This window comes from Vicugna pacos, chromosome 1, assembly GCF_048564905.1.
Source record: "Vicugna pacos chromosome 1, VicPac4, whole genome shotgun sequence".
NCBI lineage: Eukaryota > Metazoa > Chordata > Mammalia > Artiodactyla > Camelidae > Vicugna > Vicugna pacos.
Window position 1 is genome coordinate 29806520 of NC_132987.1, and position 27842 is coordinate 29834361.

Sequence of the window (27842 nt, forward strand, 5' to 3'; positions counted from 1 at the left end):
CTGGGCTTAATCCCCAGTACTGCTGTTAAAAATAAACAAACAAACAAACAAACAAACCTGATTACCCCCACAAAAAAGAAAAAAAAAGTTAATTTTGATGTAAAAGTTCAACGCTTATTGTTCATAACTTGTACTTCACCTTTTAATTTTAATGAATAATTTTGATTATTTCAGTAAAAATAACTTTTTAAAACATGAAAAAATAGTTCATATTGTTTTTACATTTATGTAATTCCTTATAAACATATTTTTCAATTTTGTGCACTTTGAATATAATTACATTTTATTTTTAATCTTCAGGTTTTTGCCATCAGTAAAATGAAAATTTCATGAAAATTTTGATTAAGACAACAGAATAAGTTATTGATGAAGTAGGGCCAAAAGTGAAATTTATGGAAAAACATTTAGCAATTTATATAATAAGTGTATCTTTTTTTTTTGTATCCAAATGCAGCTGGTTTACCAACACCCAAACATACCCAATAATAAGTAAATTCAGTCCTCATTAATACTTTGCCAACTTTGAAACTGTCAACTGAAATAAATGCACAGCCTAAAAGTTGAGAGTTACGTTTTGTTTGGCAGGAGGACTCGAGCCGGGATGACAGCCTCTCAGATCTGAGTCTGAGAGACTGCTCTGAAGAGGTAAGGTAGGAGCTAAGACATATAGGAGCTTTACAACAAAGACCAGGTAGGTGGAACAATAAAAGATTACTTGTTATCTAAAGAAGAACAGTCATCTCAAGTTAAAGAATTTAGTGCTTTTCTATGTATGGGAGGAAGCAAACATTTGCGCTCATTGAATTCATTCCTTTGACAAGCACCTAGCTATCTAGGGCCAGTATCTTGTCCTTTCTTATTCTGAGTCCCCTCAGGGTGCACCATTGTGAGTGGCTGCAAAGACTGGGCTGCAGGCTTGTCTCCTCTGTGAGGGGTGGTGGCAGCTGCTGATGACTTGATGGCTTCAGTGTTCTTTATTTACTGATATGGTTTGCAGTATTTTTTGTTCACAAGACCTATAAAAACCAAAATTTTACATGAATTGTTTTTCTGTCACATTGACAGTACATTTTCCAAGGTAAAATAAAACATATTTTGCTTTATGATTGTTTGCTCGACTTGAAACTCTTAAATATGTAAGACTGTAGTAGGTGGGCCTCCACTCATTCTCACGGTCCAGGCACCACTAACGTTTGGGGCAGCCCAGCCTGAATGTATCAAATAGAATCTAACTGCCGTAGTGATTTGATGCTCATCTCCACCCATTTAAAAAATCAATCATCACATTTTTCTTAAAGAGTCAAAAACTCACATTGTTCCTTTCTTTGTACTCAAATTTCCATTTCACTTCCCCACAGATGTTTCTCATAATGCAGTATTTCTACTAAATAGACTTAGACCCAAAGGCCTGTTATTAACCAGGCTATCGATCTTTTCTGCAAAGAAGTATATAAATTGAAATTCATTTTTTATTTTTGCATCTTTAGGCATCCCATGTTAAAGACACATTTGTGAGCTGAGTATTATTGCTATCGTCATTAACATGCAAATGACGAAAGTATATCAAAAGTCTTGATAAAAATATTGAACACAAAAATGTATCTCATAATGAGATAGCTGGGGGGACTTTAATTAGTTCATGTGGCTCTGGATACTTCCTACTTGTTGTAGCACAGGGTTAGGTTTCAACATCAGTTCTGTTCTACGTGTTCATTTTTAGAAATGTAAGTTCTGAGAAACTTTCTTCACATAAATAAGTAGAGGAAATGGAAGGAGCTTTTAATTCTCATTCAACCGTATCTGCCCTCAATTTTCTTGAAAAGAAAGAATTCGAGTTTAGCAGCTCCTTTCCACTGCCACCTCCCTGACCCAGCCGGCCACTAATCCCCTCTTGCCTGGATTATTACAGCAGGATCTTAATGGGTGTCCCTGCTTCCATCCTTGCCTTCTGTCAACCTGTACCACATTATATTGCAACAGCTGCAGTGAATCTGTTAAATTAAAAGTAAAATCGTATCACACCCTTGGCTCCCCAAGTCACTCAGAATAAAAGCCGAAAACCTTACCACGACCTTCAAAGCTCTGTAAGACCCGGTCTCCTTTTCCTTCTCTGACCTTATCTCCTATCCTTATCCAGTGCACTGCTTCGTCTACCCGCCCTACAGTCTTTGAGACTCCACCAGTCTTTGAGAGTCTGTGCACTGGTTTTCTCTCTTCCCTCAAAATTGCCAGTTACCTTCATTTTTATAAGACCCTACTCCGTCTGTGCAAAGCTAAACTTTCAGTACCTCTTTCCATTCATCCCTCTCTCCATCCCTATCCTTCCCACCAGTCATTTCCCATTTTCTTACTTTAATGTTTTCTCTCTAAAATTACCCCTCATGTGCCAGATAGTTTATATTTTAAACTTGTTTATAGTTATTCTACCAACCAAAAAATAAGTCTTATGAAGGCACAGATTTTGGAAAGTGTCACTAACGGCTATCTTTCAGTGTCTGAAATAAAATATATGCTCAGTGAATACTTTTTTGAATGATTGCATTGGTTTTCTCTGCTGCATAACAAATTACTACGAATGTAGCAGCTTAGAACAACATGCATTTATCATCTCACAGGTTCCTTGGGTCAGGACCCCTTGGGTCCTTGGGTCAGGCTGACTTAACTGGTACTTCTGCTCAAGGTCTCACCAGGATGTGGGAATCTCGTTAGATGTCAGCCGGGCAACATTATTTCCTGAGTCCCATGGTCCTCTTCCAAGGTGGTTGTTGACAGAGTTCAGTTCCTTAGCATTAGTCCTTAGTTGCTGGCTCTCAGCTCCTAGGCGCCCCCCCCACAGTTCCTTGGTCCATGTTGCTCTTACAAGCCATCTCCGGGCTTGGCAGCTCACTTCCTCAAGACCAATAGGAGAACCTCTCCCTCTGGTGTGTTAAGATAGTTTTATACACTGTAATGTAATCTTGGGAGTAGCTATCCCATAATAGTCCACCGCTTTAGAGGGGAGAAATTATGCAAAGTGTTACACTTCAGGGGTTGGGAATCTTGAGTACCATCCTAGACAATGACTAAATAAAAACAGGAAAAGATAACCCTTATCTTATGGTGCCTTGATTAAAGAAGACTTAAAGACACCATTCTTTTAAGTTTCCCTGTTATTTGAAACCTGGAGGCTTTTATATCCTGTAAGAAGATTCAGTGTGGGTTGGGAGTAAAGGAAGAGAAGGACACTTGTGAAAGAAAAAGGGGAACATCTTGACATTACTCAGACAGATCAGTTTCAGGGAAAAGTACCCAGGGAAGTTTACACTCTGGAAACTGAATTCCTTTAAAACTGTCTGTGTCCCTGGGAAGTCTCTGGGTATCCTCCAGGTCTAAGTACTCTTCAGTTTGAGGACTATTGGTGCGGTCTATTTCAGGAGTGTCACTTGTATAAAACATTGAAAATCACCTGACACCATGACTTGCCTCCAGCCATAATTTCTTTGAGCTGCTATGATAAGATGTAGTTGCTGAAATGAAAGGACTTCCCACCCACTCCTATCGCCAAGTTCTCTCTACCTTCTAATTCCTTAACCATTTTCTTGAAAGCATATCAAGCAGTCTCCAGGCTTTCATTTTATCTTCCAACGTACTTTCTTTCCTCTCTCTTTTTTTTTTTTTTGCTCTAGTTTTTGTAACAGATCCAGCATTATCATTTTTACACAACTTGTCAGCCGTTAAGGGACAAAATATATGACAGAAATAAAGACCAAGGGTTGGAAGCTACATGTTGCAGAATCCACTCATCTCTGACAGTGAGGGGAACATGATGAAGAAAGCTCATTGGCCCAGAGTGTAAAGTACCATCTGTAGAACTAGCTTTCATTGGCTGAAAAAACACGAGTGGTCCAATTGTGAGGAAAGAAAAATAGATGTGAATGTGCTCAGATGAATATGTAGTCAAGCTGTTTATGTTGGAATGTTTTTATTAGGATTTATACGCACACATGTGTGTGTCTTTTGTGTGTTTGAGGAATAATTTGATGTTAGTATTTTTAGTATTGTTATAGCAAGTCAGGCTGCATGGGTGGTATTTAAATAGGCATTTGTGTTGGGGGGAAGAACAGTTGAGTTGGAAGTGACAAGTGATGTAAGAAGACACACAATGGGGAAGATGGGTCACATTAGTGGAGCAGGGAGGGGAGAAAGACAAGAAGGGAACGTGAAGCTGGGGAAGAGTCAGAATTACCTCATCATGAAAGTTAGTCTGAAACCTGAGAGACCTTCCAGTTCCCAAACACTGGCACCATGGCCAAGAGGTCTCGCTGTTCTGTCTGGAAGGGTTTCCAGCTCCCTCATTGTTTAGATGAATTCTTAAAATGAATTCTCACCTTTGAAAGTAACCTGGGTCAATTTCTGTTCCTTCTGACAAGGATATTGCCTTACAGGTTTTTTCTAAAGGTAGTATTCTTAATATACTTTGTTTATAGCAAAGTAGCAAAATTTGATGACTGACCATGTATTTTAAATAATTCATGTCTTAACCTACTTTATAAAAACATGATTTCATTTTTAAAAACTTGTGTTTACATGTATGAAAACATGTCTGGAAAATGTGCCAAAATATCATCTATAGTTAATTCTGAGATTATGAGTTGTTTTTTTTAATCTAAATGTGTCCTCTTTTTGCTACCTGTGTTTTTATTCATTTTTTGACAACAATATAGTCAGATCTGCCTCAAAAACAAAAGGTCTGTGTTGTTTTAAAATAAAAAGTTATTTTAAAAAGCTACTCATAAAAAAATTGTGAAAATATGTTTCAGAAAGAAATTTTGTACTTTAAGGAAAAGATTCTAACAAAATAGAATTACCCCATTAGATTGTAAGCTCCCAACAAATGGACCTCTACTGTGCCATTCATCTGTGTCTTCCCAGTATTTAGAAAGATACTTGAAAAGAAGCAGTTCCTTAATGAATATTTGTTTCATGAACAACTCTCTGCACATAAAACAACTGAAATATTAACATCTCTACGTATTCTTAACACCACTGCACATCTCTTATTCATTTCAAAATAACTTGAGAAAGACTAAATGTAGAAGGACTGTACCTTTGTATTCCTTTGTCAAGCAAGTACTTAATGCAGTATAGGAAACAATGTCAAATAAATGAAGTATAATGAATAAAAATCCTTAACCACTCTCTTGTGTTCCATTTTAGGAAGGCAAGGAGCATATTTCTTAGTAAGAAATAAGTCAGTAACAAGGCTGCATTTCTCAGGACTGCCTGTTATTAGCCATCAAAGAGAGGGCTTATTATGGGCAGCATTGGGTAGACCAGTGTGTGGACCTCTGCATCTTAGAAAGATACAAGCAAGAACTTAAACAGAAAAGGACTACCTGTTGTTTATCCAGAAAAATCACAAGCAGAAGTGTTATGGAAATTCCACACATGGTAATTAATTGCCATTTTTGAAGTCCTGAGCTAAAGGATGACCACTACTTCCTCTAATCTTGAGGTTTATCTAACACATTCTATACTACTTGACTCCATAATCTAGCCCTCCTTGAGAAAGCTTGTTTGCCTAGGTTTAGTTGGAAATGAATATGAACACCTACACACTAGATGAGTGGTTCTCAACTCTGGTGGGACATTAGAATCACAGGTGACTGAAAACTGCTAATGCCTAAGCTCTACCGCAAACCAATGAAACCAGCATCCTAGGGGTCTGGGCTGGGGACTGTGCATTCTTACTTTTTTTCAATCTCTCCTGTAATTTGGTGTGCAGCTGGGAGGGAGAGCCTTTATGGATTATGAGCTTCTTAAATTGTTTACCATGTTTCATTTGCCTTTTTATCCCAGTGCTTACCATACTGCCCAGTATGCAAGGCATCCTAAAACTCACAGTGCAGTTTTAAGCTTTAATAACTTTAGAAGTTTAAATGGCACTAACTCACAGGAAGCCTTATTTGAAAGTTTAGGTATATTTCAATTTCACATATACTTACTTATTTCAGGACTTTTGATCAGTAGACTTAATTTTTTGCTTTAGTCCTTCCCAATTAAGGTGGCATAGATTGTCTGAAAAATAATTAAAATTAAAAATATATTTGGTCAAAATATATTTGATTTTGAATAAATTTGATTGATTTGATTTGAGAAAATCAAGTAAATGTGGATGAACTGAAATTAATTAACCTTTCAAGTTTTCATATTTGTTAGTTTGTAGCATATGTGTGTGTGTGTGTGCGTGTGCGGGGGGCCACTCATGACCTGAGGGCTGCCGAGCACAGAAACTGGGCCTAAACTCCCAGAGTGCGGGGCGCCAGGCTCTGAGGCTGACTGAGCAAAGACAATCTCTGTCCCGCCACCCCTTTGTTAGAAAAACAGCAGGTGCATTTGGAGTCGGAAAAACATCCTGATGCCATTGAGTTATTAAGAACAGGGGCTTCTGGAAAGAGAGATACAGGTCACACAAGTTAGTGATCTTAGTAACAATCACCTGAGTTACCAATACACAAGTTACATAAGTTAGTGATCTTAGCGACAATTACCTGAGTTACCAATACACAAATCTTAGCCTAGAGGAACAATACAGTAATCAATAATGTTAGCTCATGGGGAACGGTTAGTCTTGATTGATGAGAAATATAAACAATAATGATGTATGTAACTATGCACAAGTTACTGATTTTAGTACACATTGTTAAGAGATCATAAAAACAATCCGTTACCTACGATACTGTTGCCTATGGGTTAAAAGCATATAAATTAACTGCTGGAAATAAACACGAGGTCCACTCTTGACCTAGCGTCTTGCGGGCTAGAGTGAGACCCTCTCCCCCAGCTTTTAGTCTTGTCTTCCTTTTAGTCTTGTCTTTCTTTTCTCAGTCCTGCAGCACAGATTTCTGGACCTGATCGATTGTCGGCTGGCTCCGACATGCGTGTGTGTGTATGTGTATGTGAAAATACTAAAATTTGAAGTGACCCTAAAACTTTTGGAATATGCTCAATGGTAAGGGATCAATAATTATACAGTTGAATTTGCATGGAAATGTTGAAAACCACTATTAAAGGTCTTATTTCAGACCTATTCTCATGTAAAGGTAGGAATGCTTTTGGCTGCATGTAAAAGAAAACAGTGACTTTAAAACATAGAATTTATCTTCATCTAACAAAAAGTCTGGGGAAAAAAACAGCTTCTGATGTTGATTTAGTGGTTCAACAATGTCAGGGCAGCACTCAGCCTTTCCCCAGGACCACAAAATGACTTCATAGTTTCAGGCTACACAGTTAAATTTATGGCAGAAAGAGGGGTTGGGGTACTGCCAAGGGCTGCTAGTGACTGATATTTTTATTAGGAAAAAACATATCCTTTCCTAAAATCCCCCCAGCAGATTTTCATTTAGGTTTTATTAGGTGAAAGTATGACATGTCACCCTCTAGTTAGATGAGTTACTAGAGTATTGAGTATTTAACTTTTCCATCTTCTATTTTCTTGGCAAGCAAGAGAGGAGAGTTGGACTCAATTAGCCAACCAAAGGTTTCTCTCATCCCTGATCTTGTTATGTATTTTTCATCTTCTTTCTTCATCTATTGTATAAAGCCAGATGCTTCTAAAGCCAATGGACCTGTCAATCGTTAAGGAATATTCTTGTTTCTTCTATAAAAGTGAAAAATGTTTTAGAGAAACAGAACTTTTCCTTTAAGACTCCCTTTCCTAATAGTAAACTTTGCAGTCAGAAATCTGCTTTCTCAATTCATGGAGAAGACTTCAGAATCTCCTCTAATGATGGAACCAATATGGTAAAAGCCATTAATGAAGGTAGCTGAGTGTTTCTCTCTCTGCAAAGCGCTGTCAGTGGGAAGCAGTCAATGTGACAATGAGAAGTTCAAGCTGAAGTCTTGTAGAGAGATTTCATTTTTCTTTAGATTAAACTGCATCATAGACTGTTGTACTTTTCAAAGTTCTACTTTTTAAGCCTTGTAGGATGCTTTGTTTTGACTTTGCCCTCATTCTCTGGTGTCTCTTTATATTTTACTGTTTCCTCCTAAAATGGGATTTTGGACACAACTCCAAATTTCAGTTGTCAGACTTTTACTTTTCTTTCTTTCTTTTTTTTTTCTGACAAGAATATAATTCTTACCCTCATCCATTAATCATTATACGGAATTGGAATTTTTTTTGTTGTTTTGTTTGTTTCTAAAGACAGTCTAGAATGTACCAGCTTTGTATGTACATTTTCTAAAAAGCAAGCAAACTAAAACAAGATAACTTTAAACATATAGTGCATTTTGTACTAGGAAAAAAGTAAAGTTTAGGCTGTTGGTATAATAATATATATATTTGGATAAGGACCAGATGTATTCATTAAATTTACTGCTATGACAGAAAGCATAAGATATTTTTAGCAGTTTAAGTAACTGTGATTTATTGTATAGTATAAGTTAATAAGTGGAAGTGAAAAAGAGATCCTTCCAAATTTAGAACCTACTAAAACTTTCAGAGTTTGGGTCTAATAAACACGGATGCTTAGCAAACATAATTTTGTTGTTTTAAGAAAGGCTTTCCTAGCTGCATTTGCTTGGGTTAAGCATAAATTAATCAGAAATCTTGTACTGCGTAGCCCTTACTGATTTGGGGGTCTAAGAATGTACTTCCTATGGCATAACTGGGATTTTAATGACACTGTAGATATATTTAGTCACCTGTTTAGTCAGGTGTTTATAAACACCTGTTTATTCATTCAGTAAGTATTTACTGGTACTGTCTGATCTGCCTAAAACTGCAGAGGGCTGGGGTGGGGTACTGTGTATATCAATGAACCAGACAATGATCATGGCACTATAGGCTCATGAAAAGGCTGATAGACAAGGCAATAGACATGGAAGCACACAAGGAAAGACTTACTTGCAATTTGTAATAAGTAAGCATGATGGAGAATGAGACCCTACTGTTGACTGAGTAATAAGTTAAAGTCTCTGAGGCAGTGATGTTTAAGAAGAGAGCTGACCAACAAGAAGTAAAGAGTGATGCACACTTTTAGGGGGAAAGGTTATTCCTGGCAGATGGAACAAGGCATGAGGGGCTCCAGCAGTGTGAATGAGGTTAGTACATTTAAGAAGCTGAGAGAAGGCCCTTGTGTCTGGGGCATTTTGAGCAAAAAGAATATGTATGTATGTATGACATGAAGTTAAAGAATAAGGCTGAGGGTCAGGTCATGTAAGTTCATGTTATGTAATGATAAGGATTTGAAGTTTCATCCCATATGGAAGGAAGCTATTGAAGAACTTTGGATGAGATAAAAAAATAAGGTCAGGTTTTATATATATATATACTTTTTAAGTTGTGTGGAAAATGTATTGGTGAAGTTAACAAGACAAATACCAAGAGAAGTTTCTCAAGAATTTTGCAAATATTACCCATTCTCTTTCCCTATAGGGAATAGAGAAATCAGTTGAGATTAGTACAGTTATCTAGGTGAAAAGTGAGAGTTGCTTGGACTGGAGTTGTAGCCATGAATATGTGAATCCGTAGACAGATATTTTGGAAACACAATTGACAGGACCTGTTGAAAGATTGGCAGTAGCCATGAGGAAGAGACAGGAGTGAGAGTTGGCTGCCAGGATTCTGGCTTGACGAGATCAGAAAAACAGCTCTGGAAAGAGAGATCAAGGATTTAATTTTGAAAAAGGGAACCACAACACACTTGATCCATGCCACCTCTTGTAACTTATATATCAAATTTGGAATAATGCAGACATTAAGATTACCCCTACATGTGGGTGGTTCACACGTTGGTTAAGTGGTATATAATTAAGAAAAAAAAAAAAGAGGAAAAGAAAAGCTGATTACACTCCTAATAGGAAAAGTATAAGGAAAAAACCAAAGTAAAATAAACAGTATACTAAGAAAGATTAAAGAAGTAACATCAAGTGTATTACTTTATAAACAAATTAATTCAAGTCTCTCTAACAGGACAAGATGGGTTTTAAAAAAAAACAATTATCTGTTATCCACAACAAACAAACTTAATGTGATAATTAGAGTTAGAAAATGTAAGGGTGGTCAAAAAGATGCTAAGAAATTCAAATTAAAAAATCAAGAGTGGCAAATAATATTAGTCAGGGTGAAATATAAGGATTGGTAACTAACTCAGACAGAGAGACAGTAAGTTATGATAGAAAGCATAATTATGAAGCAAATATAGCAGTCATAAGCCCATGCATCAAACAACATAGCAACTATACTCATATTATAAAATATCTATTAGAATATGAAAAAAAAACTTTATGCTGGGAGATTTTAATATACCTCTTTGGCATCAATCATATCTGTAAGGTAACTAAGGAATGTCTATTATTAATTAATAACACTGTCAAAAATCTTTATATTATCTATGTTAAGAGTGGAATGTCTCCACATGAAGACATCAAGTAGGCAGCCCAGGGCACAGAACTGCAACCTTGTGATGCTTCCTCTACACATAGTGCCTGCGTGGCCACATGTGCATTTACACGGGGATGTGATGAGTTCTTTTAGTGTCTTGGGACCTACAAAAATTAGAGGCTGACATTCCTCTGACCAGGCCTTGTTTTGTTTAGCTCCATTACAATGGAACAAAAGTTTTAGGGCATTAAGACACAGAGACAATTCAAAAAGGTTTCACTACCTGTTTATTATCTAATGAAGAAAATCCTAAGCAGTAACCAGATATTGCATATGCTGCTTGCAGTCTTCCAGCAAATACTTCTTCAAAGGCCAAGCAGCCTGGACACCTGACCTCCCCTGGAAAAATGCAGAGAGAAGGCAACCCACAGACAGGCTTCAGTGTAGTTACTAAGCAGTTATTTTCATGGAGAGGTATATTCTAAGTTGTTTTATTACCTTCCCTGGCACAGAAACCAAGGAACCCAAGTGACATCCAATTACACTTCTTACTTCATTTGAGGCAGATTCAGTGGTGACATCAAATCACAACATTCTTAACCTCATTTGTGTGCCAAAAGACAAGATTTTTTTCTATTCTCTGAAATAAACTTCAAGTAGCAAGTGTATATAATTGGCTAGTCAAAGAGATTTCTCACAGGAATTTGCAATATGTGTAATTTGTCTTCTATCCTTGTTACAGTATGTAGAGCTTATCTTGTGGGAAGTGAGTGGGAAAAGGGCACAGGAGTCTTTTTGCAACTTGGTTATTAGTCACAACTTACTAATACCATATCCTCCCCAAGAGAGATGAGTGATGCCGTAGCATTGTGATATCAGAGCCAACCCTGTAACACTCGGTGCTGCAAGTAGAATAAGATGAGGACGCCAGTCATGAATGAAGAGAGAAAGACACTGATTAAAAATAATTCTAAGGTTCTGAGCATGAGTTTCTGAGAAAGCTCAGAATAAGGATCAAGTTTTGGAAGAGAAATGAATTCAGCTTAAAACAAATTAAATGTTTGCTACCAGTGGGATCCCAAAATGTGAATTTCTTCCAAGCAGCTGGAAGTGTGGGCGATGTCCAGAAGATAGATTGGAGGAGGAGTTATTATTTGGGTTTAGTCCACACAGAGGAAATGTGTTTGTGAGTGTTAACCAAGTTCCTTTTTAGAAAATGTATTTTCTAGTTGCTGACATTATTTACCTGATACTTTGTTGTCTAAACTTGTGTCTTAGAGAAGAAAAATGTTTATATAAATTATAATAATCTTAGTAAATACTTAAAACAGAATTTAAGTAATCATTTGTCTCAGACATTTGGTCTCTCAGGTTGGTAAAAGGACCCTTGACAATAAACCAGATTTTAAACTTACTCTTATTTTTAGAGTATCCACATTTAAAATAATGTATATATATACATCCACACACATTCAAGTAGAAATAACAGAAAAGGTTTGCAAATACTTCTCAGGTTAAAGAAAAGATAAAATAGTGAATTTTATGAAAAAGTGATGGTTTGGTCTCTAGCTATTCAGTTCTACTTTGATTCAAGGAGTCTTAATTTCCTTTCCTGCCGCTGTTCCCACACACAGTGTCCAGTCCCACTCCCCACACCCCACCTCCCCTCAGAGTCTTACAAGTGCCTAGAACTGCCGCATGCTGGCGTTTCCTTGGTGATAACAGAGCAGGAGGTTCTCCTTGTCCTTCCGGGCCATTCTTCCTCTCCTTTGCCTGTTACCACCCTTACTTTTCTATCCACTTCTCCAGGCTCCATCTGCTTGGTCTCTGAAAGAAGAAAAACTGGTTCCTCAAGTTGGCACCCAAGTATCTTCTACTGTTTAAAATTTGCTCTTGCATTGGGTGAGGCAGGGAGAAAGAGCTGAGATTTGCGTACCAATGAAGGAGGAGAAAACGAGGGAATATTCGTAATTCTATCACGCAACACTCATAGCATGTTTTATTTTTCTCTTATAATAAAATATGTTAGGCAGTGTTTCCTACCTTCCCCTCAAATTAAAAGATTTTTTAAAATAGGAGTCATGTTTTAGCCCAGTTAGTTCATCAGTGTTCAGTGAGTGAGGACATGAGTGAATGAATGAACAAGTGAATGAACTTTTATTCTTGGGTGGTAAGGATGTTTGAATAGGGCTTTTTCAGTTTACAAGTTTTTAAATATGTATTTTTTATTACTTAACTCTTGATAGAATTACATGAAGTAACTTTAGATGAGAAAAAAAACTAAGATAATTGTTAAGTCAAGATGTGAATGTAGGTCTTCTGAATCCAGTTAGTTGCCATTTTTACTTTTATTTTATGTCTTTGGAAGAAAGAGAGAAATTAGAGGAGTGATGTCCTAGGCTAGAGAAGGAAGATGTTTATTAAGTGATCCATGTGGATTAGGCCAATAAAGGCCGCTAAAGTCAGTGGAAGCAGCAACTCATTCAGATAAACCCCAACTGGGATTTCCTTCCTCTTGGTACCTGATGCTGCCCCAGGCTCCTGAGGCTACAGGACTTGGATTTGTATGTCCCAAATCTTGACTGCCGTGTCCTGTTCTCTATTCCATGACGTGAAGACTTTGGTTTTCTGACTGCTGGCCCCATCACCTCACAAAATTTCTTCGGTAAGACCTTGTGCAAACCCCTCTTGTGGAACCTGTATGACTAAAGCCACTCCCAGTTCCCCCTCAGAGTAAGAGTGATACCTGATCACGTGTCCCTAAGCTGTCTCTTGCTATTAATGGCTATAAGGATTACTGCACTTATTAAGGACCTACTAGGTGCTAAATATTGTGCTGATCCCTTTAAATGTTTATTCATCCTCCAGTATGCCTATGGTGTTTATATTACAATTCCCATTTTACTATCAAAGCAACTGAGATCAGAAGAGTATGGCAACGTAGCTAAGGCCAGTGACTCAGCTGATGAGTGCTGGAGCTGTGTGTCAACCTCAGCTCTGACTGACGACAAAGCCCAGGTTCTTACATTGCATTAGACAATTGGTACAAATACTGTATCTTCAGTGAGTCCTTCTTGCCTCCAGTCACTCATGGTTGCTGTATCCTGCCTTGTTTTTCTTCATTGACTCACTGATTATTTATCTCCATTGACTAGAGCTTAATCTTCCAAAAAGCAGGGATTTACCATTTTTGTTCACTGCTCACTTCTTTGGTATGTGGAACAGAATCTGCTAGGTGTCTCTCAATACTTTTTAATTTTAATATATGAATGTATGATTCTATGGAATACTTTCTCTTTCACTGTCTAACTATATTTTCCTTAATATTTTCTCTGTGAGAATAAAGGCAAATTTATGTAGAAAAATAAAGAAACAGTACCAGAGGCAATCTAGGTAACACTGAGCAACAGGAGGATTAACTGATGTTTTTGACGTTGCGAATGCATTTCCATGTTAAGGTATTTCAGCCCTGCATTACTGACAGATGTACTAGTCAGCTTATGATACTGCAACAAACATTCCCCAATCTCACAACAAACACTTGCTCACTTTACATGAAGGTTGTAATCAGCTGCAGATCTGCTGATCTTGACTTAGCTCCACAAATCTTCCCACCCTAAGTACAAGGCTAAAGAACAACCACTAATCTGGGGTATAATGTTCTCATAGCAGAAAGCAGATGCTCATTGAGGGACACAGCCAAGCCACACAAGCATGTTCAATACCCTGCCTATTCACATTCCATCACCCTAGACTAGTGACATGGTCAAGGTCAATGCCAGTGGGAACTCAATGCCTATAGGAGTTCAGGGCAAGGTCAGGGAGAGACTGAGTAACACAGTCTATTACACAGGTATTGTATTTCTACATTCTGTTGCCTTTCTCCCTTCGTCTAAGATCTTTTCCTTCACTATTTACACACATTTGTAAATGTCCTATCTTACGTTCTTTATCAAGTTTTTTTCTTCTCTGTGTAAGCTGTACCCCAGTTGTTACTACTGAATGTTCTCATTTTTAAAGAAATACTCATTTTCTTTTCATAACCATTTGTTTCATTAGTGCAGACATTGTGATTTTTAATATATATTCCTAATTTACTGACTTTCAAATTTGCTGTTATTGACAAATTTAATCTTATTCAGTCAAATACAACCTAAGTCCATGAGAACCAAGGTCATTGGAAAAACCCTCTTTTGGTGAACATAAAGATATCGTAAGATGATTTTCCATAACAAAATAATGTAAATTTGAATTTTCAGCTGTAAAAAACCTCACTTGTTTAGTCAGAGAAAATACAGGCTTAGTTTTAAAGACTTTGTTAAGTACCATGACAATTTTGCTGTTCTTGGAAGAACTTTATCAATATTTCATCATGATACTCTTCTCTGCAGGAGAACCTAAGAAAAATATTCTATTAATCACGCTGATATTAAAGCTATCTGTCACTTGTAGCATGCATATGCAATAAAGTAATCAGATAAAACTGATATCAGAGACAAATGGCCCACATTAAAAATGTCTGCTCGAACTTCTAAAATTGGTCCTTTTTATGATGATCTCAATAACTAAGCCTCTCAATTTGCAAATGAAGATAAATGCTAAATAATTTTTTAAATTCTGAATTGTGAAACAGGATAAAGAAAGGCCTAAAGTGGCTAACAGTGTAACAGCTCAAAGAAATACTTTCAAATTTTTCCAGGCAAATAAATTTTCTTAGATGCAATAATATTATTTAATATATATACAGTTTATAGTCAAAATTTGCCAATAGTTTCAAAAGTGTCCTCTATAGCTTTCCCCCCTCCTTGGCCCCAATCAAGATCATATGTTGCATTTAGTTGTCAAGTCTCTTTGGCATCTTTTTTTTTTTTAACATATCTTTATTGAAGTACAGTCAGTTTACAGTGTTATATCAGTTTCTGGTGTACAGCATAATACTTCAGTCACTTAGGAACATACATACTTTCGTTCTCATATTCTTCTTCATCGTAGTTTACTACAAGATACTGAATGTGATTCCTTGTGCCATACAATGTACTTTTTGTTCATCTATTTTATATATATTAGTTAGTATCTGCAAATCTCAAACTCCCAATCTATCCCTTCCCACCTCTTTCCCCAACTGGTAACCATAAGTTTGTTTTCTATGTCTATGAGTCTATTTCTGTTTTGTAAATAAGTTTGTTTGTCTTTTCTTTTTCTTTTTCTTTTTTTTTTAGATTCCACGTATAAGTGATACTTTTCTTTCTGTTAGTCCATATGTGGCACTTTTCTTTCTCTTTCTGGCTTACTTAACTTAGAATGACATTTTCCAGGTTCATCCATGTTGCTACAAATGGCATTATTTTATTCTTTTTCTTGGCTGAGTAGTATTCCATTGTATAAATATACTACAACCTCTTTATTCAGTCATCAGTTGATGGACATTTAGGCTGTTTCCATGTCTTGACTATTGTAAATAGTGCTGCTCTGAAATTGGGGTGCATGTGTCTTTTCGAATTGTGGTTCCCTCCAGATATATGCCTAGGAATGGGATTGCTTGATCATATGATAAGTCTACTTTTAGTCTTCTGAGGACTCTCTATACTGTTTTCCATAGCAGCTGCACCAAACTACATTCCCACAAACAGCATAGGAGGGTTCCCTTTTCTCTGCACCTTCTCCAGCATTTATTGTTTGTGGACTTTTGAATGGTTGCCATTCTGACTGACCACCATGAAAAAATGCTCAATATCGCTAGTTATCAAGAGAAATGCAGATATTTTTATTACTAGCTATTTTTTTGGACATTGACTTCAAATTGTCCAAAATTATACTAATAATGAAACTACTAGAAGCATGTGAACTTAAGCAAGTTTCTTATATATTTGGGTATCAGTTTGTTTGAATATAAAGAGACTAGAATCAGTATGTTCTATATGTCCTGTTAGTCCATAGGAAACAAGGAAGGAATTGGATGAGGGGACACCAGTAGCATAGAGAATGCTATGCGACAGACAGTTATTTGCCTCCCAATATCCATTCTTCCCAATTTCCTCAACATTAGAATCCTGATTTCGTTCAGACTGAATGTTCCTGCTTTAAAATCTCACTTCCACAGACATCAGACTTCCTGAGAGCATCTGGTCCAATTCTGGCATGAAATTTAAGTAATAGCCTACTGGGTGAGACACCTAAGAAAGCAACTGTAATATAATGCCTACAGATGTAGGATTCTTCCTGAAGACTTTACGTAGACAATCACCGAGTAACACTGGCTGAGCAGAAAGATAGAAAGAGCTCAGATGACTTAATGAAGCCACGGAACCAGCCCTGGACTGCCTGCCATAGACTTCTTTTTACGTGGAGGAAAAAAAAAATCTCTCTTTAGGTAAGCCAGTGTAATTGGATTTCTGTTTCGTGCTGCTGACCCAACCCATAAATCATAATATTCTTCTCTTGGTCATTTATAAATTCATTAGCATAATAAAAGCTCTGAAAAGCCCTACAACAAGGAAATCCACTTGACTTTGTTTAACACACAATTTTCCAAGCTCTCTAGATCAGAAGATGCCTGATAATTTCCCTATGAATTAGCATCCTCATGCTACATACTTTAGTAAATTGCCACACGCTTAGTAAGCATTTGACTAGAGATCTCAAAAGGCATAGAAATGCAACATTCTGTAATTAGATAGTTAAAAATATGAAAGACTATGTCCATAGCCATAATTGTTCCTGGATCCCATATGTCTTAGGATTCATTGCTACCAGTAACATCTGTTGACATAAGCCATTACTCAAAGAGTTAGCATCCTCTCTCTCCCTAGGCGCTGGATGTGCCAGTGACCTTAGACGGCTTCACTAAAAACACTGAAAATTTATCCTTCTTCTTTACTATGATTTATCCGGGTCTGGCTGTTGGTTTAAACCTGAAACACATGATGATCTAATTCCTAGATAAAAGTAAAGGAGAGAAAATCAAATGCCTTTCTTTGGAATTTGATTTATGTTCCCCAGTTTACGGTATTAGGAGCATGTGGTCAGCATTCTCCTGCTAGTGTTTGAGTTCCCTCTTCTTCTACCTTGCAATCAGTGAAGAACAGTTACTCAACTTTCTCTTTCATATATGTGATGGCATTTATGTCAATCCAGTAACCATGATTGTATTAAATTAATAGACTAAAGGACTAAACGTATGGAGATGCTTTTTCATATTAATGCTTTTCAAATAAGTATCTGCATCTAAGAGTGAAGGTTATCATCACTGTATATAACAGGTCCCCTATTTTCAGAGCTCTGTGTTAAGTGCAGGTGAGTCTCGAAGGAGATAAATGCCGTGACTCTTATCCTACATTCTAAATAAAGAGGAAGTGCATATAGAAAAATAATTGGGGAAAATAGTGCTTTATCATTTGTTCTCAGAAATGAATGGTGCATTTCTAATTTTTATAACTTCACGTTGCTTCAATAGTAGGGTTTTTTAAAGAGAGAATTAACATTTAAACCAATAGTTTTTCAATATATTTACATTCTGACAAGGAATTAGACTGGAAATAGGGCAGTTATCAGTACGGTTCTGAGCATAGCCTGATTATTACTCAGTTTGTCCTTTAAGCCAGACCAGGCTGTTGCGTGGCTTCTAGGCTAAAGGAGTTGCAATAAAAGAGAAAGTAAAATCTGAAAGGATAAGAACCCAACTGCAAGTACAAGGCGTTCACTATAATGGTTCTAGTTTCTGCAGCAATGGGAGATGCAGCCAGTCACAACAGAAAATTGCTCGCCAGGGATACGAGAGTGCACTTAGCACGCACAGCCGGCTCCTGGTGTGGAGCTTCAGTAAGCTGAAGCAGCAGCAGAATCTTTAGAAGGTGTGGTCAGCAAAGTCGCTGCTTTGGATTCAGCAACAAGAGGAGCTATCCCCACCACTAGTAGAAGAAAAAAGAATGAAAGGAGAAGGAGGCGGCATGGATCATTTAAGACAATCCACTGAGCACACGTGAGGAATCTGAAAGGGGCTAGATTTCTTAGGACAGTGGATTTGTATACTTATTTTTACTCTAAGACAACTATGGTGTTAAAAAATGTAAATAATGCCAGAAAAAGAAGCAACAGCGTATGCAGAAATAATTTTTTAACGCATTTTTATTGAGTTATAGTCATTTTACAATGTTGTGTCAAATTCCAGTGTAGAGCACAACTTTTCAGTTATACATGGACATACATATATTCATTGACACATTTTTTTGCTGTGAGCTGCCACAAGATCTTGTATATGTTTCCCTGTGCTATACAGTGTAATCTTGTTTATCTATTCTGCATATGCCTGTCAGTATCTACAAATTTCGAAATCCCAGTCTATCCCTTCCCAACCCCCTCCCCCTTGGTATCCATAAGTTTGTATTCTATGTCTATGAGTCTGTTTCTGTTTTGTATTTGTTACTTTTTTTTTTTTTGGGATTCCACATATGAGTGATCTCATATGTATTTTTCTTTCTCTTTGTGGCTTACTTCACTTAGAATGACATTCTCCAGGGACAACCATGTTGCTGTAAATAGGGTTATGTTGTCATTTTTATGACTGAATAGTATTCCATTGTATAAATATACCAAATCTTCTTTATCCAGTCATCTGTTGATGGATATTTAGGCTGTTTCCATGTTTTGGCTATTGTAAATAGTGCTGCTATGAACATTGGGGTGAAGGTGTCTTTTTGAAGTAGGGTTAGAAATAATTTTTTAACAAAATAGATTTTTGGTAATATTGGGAGCTTGTAGAAGAAGATTATATGAGGCTGTGCTGAGGTCAAATTGTGTAAAGAAGTTGGGTAGAATGATAGAAAAATAATTATAAGCAGAGAGATAAAAGAGATGAGGCAATCATAGTTAGATAGATAGATAGATAGATAGATAGATAGATAGATAGATAGACAGATAGAAAGAACGACATGAAAATTTATCAGAAGCATGAACCCATTAATGGCTTTCCATCACTGGAAAAGCTGTGATCAAGTGTTGGAAAGCACGTGTATGTCTATGAGGCATTTTCTCTAAGTTAGCACTATACTAAGCATGGAAGAAGTACAAATAAGTGGTAGAGACTTTCTCCTCTATTCTTGTGGTTGATAGCTGAGACTGGTTAAAGGAGCATGCAGACCAGGAAAAATGGTAAAGTAGGGCAGATTACAAAGGAGTAAAAATAGAAAATAAAATCTTGTCACAGTAAGGTCAGGAAACATGAACTTCAAAAGATAGGAAAGATAAAGTATTCTTGAAACATATAGACCTTAGATATAAATAGTGGGGAGCTTTTTTGTTGTTATTAAATATAGACCCTCTTTTAGCCCCTTTTAATTGCTCTCTGATCAAATGCATTATTGAGCCACCGTATAGACTAAAAACATACATTTTTAGAATGAAGAGGTATCTGACAATTGGAGACAAGTTATATTAGTAGGCTTTCTAAAACATAAGTAACACATTAAATCTGAAAAATACGGAGTGGTAAAATTTCATATAGCATAAAAATTATGAGGGACAAAAATAAAATCACAAAACAATTGTTAATATCCATGAAGAGGACTGAATGCTGAGAAAAAGCCAACTAAGATTTATTTTGAACATTCTGTGAATCTAATTGAATCTCCTTTTATAAACAGTGTCTGATTTTTTTTACAAATATTTATTCTAAGTTTAGCAAATATGTTTTTGTCCCTTTAAACTATATTGGTTGCCACCAGACTGGTATGGTAAAATTGTAGCTCCTGATTATAGGACAGTGGAACTAAACAATAATTTCAAGCATAATTGTGGTATTTTTAATGTTACAGTACACAATATATTTCAGCTCCATGACGACCTTTGAATGTACAATAAACATGTAAGTAGACAGCCCCATACTTCTACTAGGAGAAGCAGAAATTTGAACCACACCAGAACTCCCAACCACAGGAACCTGGAAGGCACAGTCTCTACCCCCGGATAGTCTCACCCTCAAAATATAATGAGGGTGCTTGTCATGCAGGCACATTTTTCCCCTGAAAACATAGGCTCATCTCTCAAAACCCCTCCATTTTTCTCTTTACATATTTCTGCTTCAGATACTCTTTTAATAGGATTTTATGTATCAACATGTCCCTGATGGTTGGGAAAAAATCCACTTTGTTTCCTTTTCTGCAAAAATTGAGTATTAGCAATCCGTTATGAAAGATTTGTGGGGAATCTTTACAACGTCCAAATAAAGCCCTCTATAACTAAGCATCTGTATAAGCGCTGTGGAAGTCTTAAGTCCAGCATGGTGAATTACTGAGAAGATGCTTCCATTGTTAGCCATGTTAGTCAAGATTACATTAGATTCTTAATTAGTTTCAATTTCATAATCACTTCAAAGTTTTCTAAATGCAATTCTTCTTTATTAAATAAATAAATGGATTTGGGTTATTCTGTGGGAGCTTATATTTGATAAGTATACTTTGTGACATTTCATATGGCAGAAGTCTTATGTTTTCAAGAAGAGTGATAATGATATTTACACTGAAAAATTAATTCAAATTTATAAAGGTTTTCCAATGCTTTTGAGTAATCCTTAAACATTGTTTTTAAAAAATCATATTTTTATGCCTCTAGTTTAAAAGATGGTATTATCCTAGTTAATAAAAAGAACAAGAAACATTAAAAATTTATTTTTAATAGATATAGGAGATGCATCTGTGAATCAGAATAACAGTAATATGGGTAAGGACTTCCAGATTTAGAGAAGGTAAAATAGTGGGAGGTAAACAGGGGAAGCTGGATGCCTGTGATGAAAGATCTCAGACGAACTTGGCGGAATTTCCAAAGTGAATAACACAAGTCAACATCAACTCAACTGAGACATCAGAACATGTGGGCTCATGGTGGGAGCTTCCATGAACTAATATGGCAACAAAAAATCAGGGTAAGTAAAGCTGAATGAAGAATCCCAGTGACATGCCTTATTTTCAGGAAGCTTTCAGTCAGTGGGACAGAGCCAAAGACAGTGATGTAAATGGAAGCAGCCCCACAACTGCTCATTTATATTGTCTGGAGAAAAGAACTACTCAACGACACTACAAACTGTCCAGTCCTGTAATGAGCCTCCTGCAAGTTACTGGTGTGGGGTGAGAGCCACCCTCAGAGATAACAAATCATCAAAAACTAATCAGCATTTCTTCTTATCAAACATAACATCACATGAGAGAAGAAAGAAATAGGAAAAGCAAGTTACAAAGAACACTCACCAAAGTAAAATTGTTACAGAGCTGAAGCTCCAAAATATTGTCATAAGTTAAAAACACTCGAAAGAAGTGGTTAGCTGTTTAAAGCAGCTACCCAAATAAAAGGTACAGAAGATCACAGAACATGAGACTATATAACAAAGGAGTGAAATGTGAACTGAAAGAGCTTAGGAAAGTAGTGGAATAGAAAGTAAAACGGTCACAGAAATGAAGGCTATGTTGGCAGAATAACATAACACAAAATACTCAAGGAGCATGATGTACAATATTAAGACGAGCAAGCAAAATGAAATGGAAATAGATAAAGAGGAGTTGCTTGGACTACGACGGCAGAGTAGGAAGACCCTGAGCTCACCTCCTCCCGTGGGCACACCAAAATTACAACTATTTACAGAGCATCTGTCAATGAGAACGACCTGAAGACTAGCAGAAATGATTTTCCACAGCTAAAGGTATAAAGAAGGAACCACAACGAGACGTGCAGAAGGGGCAGAAACATGATCTAGTCAATGCTCATATCCCCAGTTATGGGGAGGCAACCCAGAAACGGGAGGATAATCACCAATGCGGAGGTGGTCCCCAAGAGGCAGGGGTCTCAGTGCCACTTCAGGCTACTCAACCTGGGGGTTCTGCACCGAGAAGATGAGCCCCCATAATATCTGGCTTTGAAGGCCAACAGGCTTTCTTACTGGAGAGCTGGAAGGCTATATGAAACAGAGACTCTGCCCTTAAAGGGAGCCTGCAAAATCTCACATGCTCTGAGTCTCAGCACAGGGCCAGTAATTTGAAAGGACTTTGGATCCAAACCATTTGCTGATCTTGGAGAAGCTCCTGGAGAGACAAGAGGCAGCTGAGACTCCCTTTGGGGACATAGATGCTGGTGGCAGCCGTTTTAGGGAGCTTGTTCCACCACAAAGACACTGGTGCTGGCGAGTACCATTTCAGAGCCTGCCTTTTACCTGTTTAGTGCTGGGTGCTTACCTGCCCACCAATGGGCCAATCCCGGCACCCCTGGGCCTTGCAGCCAGCTGCTCAGGGACCTGGCCCTTCCCACCAGCAGTTTGGCACCAGCCTCAGATCCCCACTCCTGGGTATGTAACTGAAAAGGATGAAGACACTAATTTGAAAAGATTCATGAACCCTAGTGTCCATAGCATCATTATTTACAATAGCTAAGCTATGGAAGCAACCAAAATATCCATCAATAGACGAATGGATGAAGAAGTTGTAGCGTGTATATGTGTGTGTGTGTATATATATATGTATATATGTAGTATGTATATGTATGTGTGTGTGTGTATATATACATATATATACAATGGTATATGACCATGGTATATTACTCAGACATAAAAGATAATGAAGTCTTGCCATTTGCAACAACATGGATGGACCTAGAGTATATTATGCTAAGTCAGATGAATCAGACAGAGAAAGACAAATGCCGTATGATTTCACGTATATATGGAATCTAAAAAACAAAACAAATGAATAAACAGAACAGAACAGAAACAGACTCATAGATGCAGAGAACAAATAGATGATTGCCAGAGAGGAAGGGAGTAGAGGAAAGAGAGAAATCCGTGAGGGAGATTAAGAGGTACAAATTTCTAGGTACAAAATAAAATGAATATAGTCAATGATATTGTACTAACTTTGTATGGGGACAAATGGTAAGTAGACTCATTGTGATCATTTTGTAATGTACAGAAATTTTAAATTACTATGTTGTGCAGCTGGAACTAACATAGTGTTGTAGGTCAATTATATGTCAATTAAAAAAAGAAAGAAAGGACATATAATCACAGTATTCTAATAGGTTTTACAATAACAATACTTACATTGTTATAATGATGGAAATACTAATTATTGATATAATTAAAAGTGTGATAAAATTTTGAGGAGATGATAAAGGAGGAGAGATGGAGGTATTAAATCTTCATCTCTTATGTTTATAAGTTTAAACATTGTTTTTTTTTCTTTTCTTTTTATTGTATCTATGTGATATGATAGATGCTATTTAATCTTACTGTGGTGATCATTTCATAATATATGTAAATCAAACCATCAAGCTATACACCTAACGTAAAACACATAGATATATGTCAATTATTTTTCAATAAAACTTGGGAAAAAAGAGCTAAAGAGGACTACAGAAAAAAATAATTACTATGGAATGAAACATATACATAAATGGTTCCCCTAAAGGTGAGAAAATAATGACATAAAAATATTTGAAAATATAATGCAAAAACATTTTCAGAAATTAGAAAAAATAATGAATCCAGAGACAGAAAGAGAACAGCATGTCCCAGGGGAAAAAATGAATATAGAATATCCGATTTATTTTGGAATAATAAAATCACTTGACTTCAAAAGTGATAAAAGAGCCTTTCAAATGTTTATGTACAAAGATCAAAATATCTACAGATAAATGGTAGAACACCCAGCTCGTTTCCAAAATTACCACAGGAACAGTTAGAAGACAATGGAGTTAATGCCTACAGTGTTTATTTAAAGAATGAGATTGTAACTCAGTTTCATATCCACCCAGATTCCCATGTAAGAATAAAAGCAGCAAACTAAACCTGCAAGAACTCAGGATATGTAGTGCCTATGAATTCTTTTGAAGAAACATGGAGTGAATTTCAGCCACCCAAGAAATAAATGGAGACACAGTGGCAAACAATACTGGTGGTGAGTATTAATTCCCTTTAACTCTAGGACTTAGACTAAACAGTTACAGAGATCAGAGTTACAGACAAAATGTGAAAGTTGTCCATCCTGACCGGGTTGTTACATTTGCTTGCTCTCTTTCTGTGTTAAGTAGAAAGGTGTCTTCCATCTTTGGAAACTCCTGTATGTCAGAGATGGAGAAGCAGTGAGATAGGTTGAGTTATAAAGAGGTCATATCCTGTTTAGACCATCAGGAAAGGAAAGAAGGCCCGCTGGGCTCAGATTGGAAGCTCTTACCAAAAATAAACCTGTGTATTTGTTGATATGTGCCCTGTACTCGTTCTCAGAACTCGAGCCTGGGGATTGGTGTACAGAGGGGAGAGGTACCTCCCATATAAAGGAGTTTTCTAGAACACAACTTGCTTAGTTGTGAACATACTGTCCTATTGTCTCCAGGGCTTAAGAGAAAACAATTTCCTGTTTTACTAGGTATCCAAAATTGAGTGGACTGCTGGTTTCATAATACACATTTAACATGGTTAAATAATGGTTGAATCTTCTATTAAACCCACATGATTTTAAACATCAATTTTCAGCGGTCTGTAAAGATATATTATGTAGATGTCATGAGATTAAATATTTGCTTATCCTAAACTGTCTAGGAGTTTTCTTGGTTTTTTAAAATTAATTTACTCTCAACACTTTTTTTTAATGTATCGTTTCTTTTTTGCCATTGTCATTTGAATTCTGATTAAATATATTCATTATCATGAAAATTACATTTATTAAGCATTTGGTATATGCCATGCATTATTCTAAGTGTTTATGTGTATTTTCTCAATTAATTCTCTATTGTGAGGTAGGGACCATTACTGAGCACTTACAGATAAGGAAAATGAACCTACACTGCACAGACAAATGTGCATAAAGTGTAAACAGTGTATAAGAAAACAATTTTGAAGAAATTATTTAAACTAAGGTTTCAGTAGCTTTAATCATAAAGTAATAATAAAGATCATTATATTGATAATGATATTAAAAATAATAGAGTTGTTTTGAGGATGAACTCACATAATGCCCGTAAAATGCTTTAATTATATACCAATTTATCAATAACATAATTGTTATTATTATTGGGTGGTAAAAATTCTCCATTTGGTCATCTCATTATAATTAACAACATTATTCATGAATTTTATATTTTTAAACTCAACAGGGTTATACTGTTTTTCAGTAGAACTAAAAATCACTAGTTCCTTTCTACAAAGTAGATCTAAAATTTTGGTTTCTCAATGTTCCATGGAAGCAATTCAGATTAATCTCTCAAGGGATCTTTATCTCAAAACCGTTAAGGACTGCTGATAGTGGAGTGAATTACCTAAGTAGTTGTTGGATGTAGTTTTTAAATCATAGGAGCTAAGGATTTTAGAAGCATGTGCTAGCAAATTCAGATTTATGTTATCTCCATTGTCTATTGGTCCCTTGACTTTCTCCTCTTTCCTAAAGTAACTGAATGGTCCTAAGAACAACCTCAAGCATACATGATTCAAACCAATTCATTAGAAACTGTTTCTCAAGGTTACAGTTTGAGTACAAAATATTCCAGCAGTCAAGATAGAACTTTTCAAATATTTTACATGTTTACAATTTGTAAGAGGTTTATAGGAGGCTTCTTTTTTGTTTTTAATAGTAGTTTATTTTTCTCTTCTCTCCTAAAACACTGGTCTTTAAAATGAAGTCATAGTCCAGAGAAATTTCGAATACTTCATCTTTCAGTCCTTTTTTCCCCCCCTAATTATCCTTAGTCTTTGTTAAGCACACTTTAAGGAAAAAGTCTTGCTTTTCCAGGAGGAAGCAACTTAGCACATAAGGTTTCCAAAAGTATTACTAATGCAGAGTGGATTTAATAGCTAGGAGGGGATAATTGGAGCATTGCTTGTCAAACCTACAAATATTTAGAAATAAGCAGTGGAAAGATGAGACTCAAGCTCCTTTGTTCTGAGAAACTAAATCTGTATCTCTCACATGATTCTAGCCTCACTTTATTCTTTCGCATCTCCGCAATTTCGTGATGTAGATTATACAGCTTTGATCTCTACTTTACTTTCCCTCCCACTCTGCTGCATCTTATATGGGCATAAAATCCCCAGGCAAACACCCTCTAAGTGGCTGACTGCCAGAACTAGTTTCCAAACCCCTGAATTTTTTTTTCTCCTGGTCTCATGCTTTGAATTTGGAAGTGAAATCCATTTATTTTAGCTTGTTCATTTGTTTTCTTTGGCCTGATGCAGCTTAAGTGCCATTAAGTGTTTCTATGATGTCTGAACACCAGGGAAGAAGAGAAGTGCGAGACACATTACAAGCAGAGAGGGAACAGTAATGACACAGAAATCCGGAACACCGTTACACGCATCATGCCCAATATTTTCCTCTCCATTGTTTACCATGTTCCTTCAAATTCTTTTAGGGAGTACTCAATTCCACCTTCACTAGTGGAATCTTATTTATAATTAAAAGAAAAAATTAATATTAAAATATCTGTCAAAGCAAAACTGTTGTCTTCACTTAACATTAGAGAAAATTTCAAGGCTTTTGCATTGCGGATAGTCCTTGTCCAAAAACTCCTAATTCTATTAAGGTGAGTCTTATTTTAAAACCTTAATATAAATGTTTCAGTAGGTTGATGGCATTAATCCTCCAGTTTTTCACCTCTCCCTTCATTCACATTCTTTGCTCTATGACTTTGCATATCTTCCCTCAAAGATGGAATGTATTTCTCTTTTGATTTTGAATTCATCTGTGTGATTCTGCTTTCCTCAGTGAGAGGCTAGCAGTGATGGTGCATTCAGGCCTTGAAAAAAAAAAACAGCGCTTGTATCTGCCATTGCTCCTGCACTTACACACCTATGAACATGGCCAGGCTAGTCTGCTGGTGTTTGAAAGAAACGTGGAGTAGGACCACAACACCTAGTCATATCAGCCAAGGCCATTCTACATCAGCCAAAACCAGTCCATTTCTAATGTGTGAGAGACCCAAATCTGTGATCAACAGAGCTGTCTTGTCACCCAACCTGACTGCAGGTACACCAGCCAGCCAAGAGCACCTGATCCTGTCAGTGTGAGATAAACAAATGTGTATTATTTTATTCCTTTAAGGTGTCATATTTGTTTGTTATGCAATATTATTATGATGATAGATAACTGATATATAAGTATATAGACATAATATATGCACATATATAAACATGCATACATTATAGCGTAACTACTTTGGAATGTGTTGGAGGGTAAATATGTGTTTCTGAATAGTTATGTGCAACGTTTACATAAATGTGAATAAATTTTATGATAGATTTAGAAACTTTAAGAATAGTCACAAAAATAGATTGTATTTCCTAAAGCCACTTTACCTAAAGCCCCCTTTGCCTAAAAGTTTTCCAAATATTCAGACTCCCTTTCAGTGTGTGTGTGTGTATATTTGAATAATTTACTTTTACTTTTTACATTATGAGCAAATTTTAGTCTTTTCATTACCTAGTTCTTAGAATGTTTTTATTTTAATTCTG

The 27842-nt window shown here is 36.4% G+C and overlaps 2 long non-coding RNA genes across 5 annotated transcripts in view; one reads left to right on the forward strand and one right to left on the reverse strand.

Moving 5' to 3' along the window:
- Positions 1–485: 485 nt before the first annotated feature.
- LOC140696033 (uncharacterized) lies at positions 486–12166 on the reverse strand. Its single transcript, XR_012071972.1, has 3 exons — positions 12046–12166; positions 5985–6057; positions 486–1016 (listed from the first exon to the last, which is right to left on the reverse strand). It is a non-coding gene; the product is annotated as an uncharacterized lncRNA (long non-coding RNA).
- LOC116280190 (uncharacterized) overlaps positions 12070–27842 on the forward strand; it is a 138831-nt gene continuing 123058 nt past the window's right edge. Inside the window, exons 1-3 of one of the 4 annotated variants that reach the window (XR_012071971.1) lie at positions 12070–12268; positions 12984–13031; positions 24155–24297. This is a non-coding gene — a long non-coding RNA (uncharacterized lncRNA). The remainder of the gene's footprint in view (positions 12269–12983; positions 13032–24154; positions 24298–27842) is intronic. The other 3 variants (XR_012071961.1, XR_012071962.1, XR_012071970.1) reach the window with 3 other exon arrangements.